This window comes from Pterocles gutturalis, unplaced genomic scaffold (genome assembly GCF_000699245.1).
Source record: "Pterocles gutturalis isolate BGI_N339 unplaced genomic scaffold, ASM69924v1 scaffold14632, whole genome shotgun sequence".
Lineage (NCBI taxonomy): Eukaryota > Metazoa > Chordata > Aves > Pterocliformes > Pteroclidae > Pterocles > Pterocles gutturalis.
In genome coordinates, this window is record NW_010115591.1 from 1 (window position 1) to 459 (window position 459).

Here is a 459-nt window from a genome sequence, read left to right on the forward strand (position 1 = left end):
GAGGGATGGAGGGGACCCTTCTGCATGTCAGGGGTGGTGGATCGGGGAGAAATGAAAAGCAAAAAAACACAGGAATGTCTTTGATTTCTGCTTTCTGTCAGCGCAGCTCCCGGAGGCATCCCCAGCTGCTTACCCGGTCCTGCTGCTCCAAACTGGCAGCTCCCGCAGATCCCTGCCTGGCTAATTAACCATTTCCCTGCCGGTTCCCCCTTTTCTCTGTACCGAAGCTCCACTGGGTCTGCCATGGGGCACTTAGAAAGTCACAGCCTCTTTCAATTCAGCCAGTGCGTTGCTGTGGGGCTGTGCAGGAGGACCCAGCCCCTGGGGACAGGTTCTTCTGCCCAGCTGTACACCCAAAGCACGTTTCTTTCCCCGCCGGGGCTGACGCTCTCGTCTCTGTTTGACCCGCAGCGGCGTCGGCGGCAGCAGGGACAGCATGGCGCACCGCCGGACGACCAA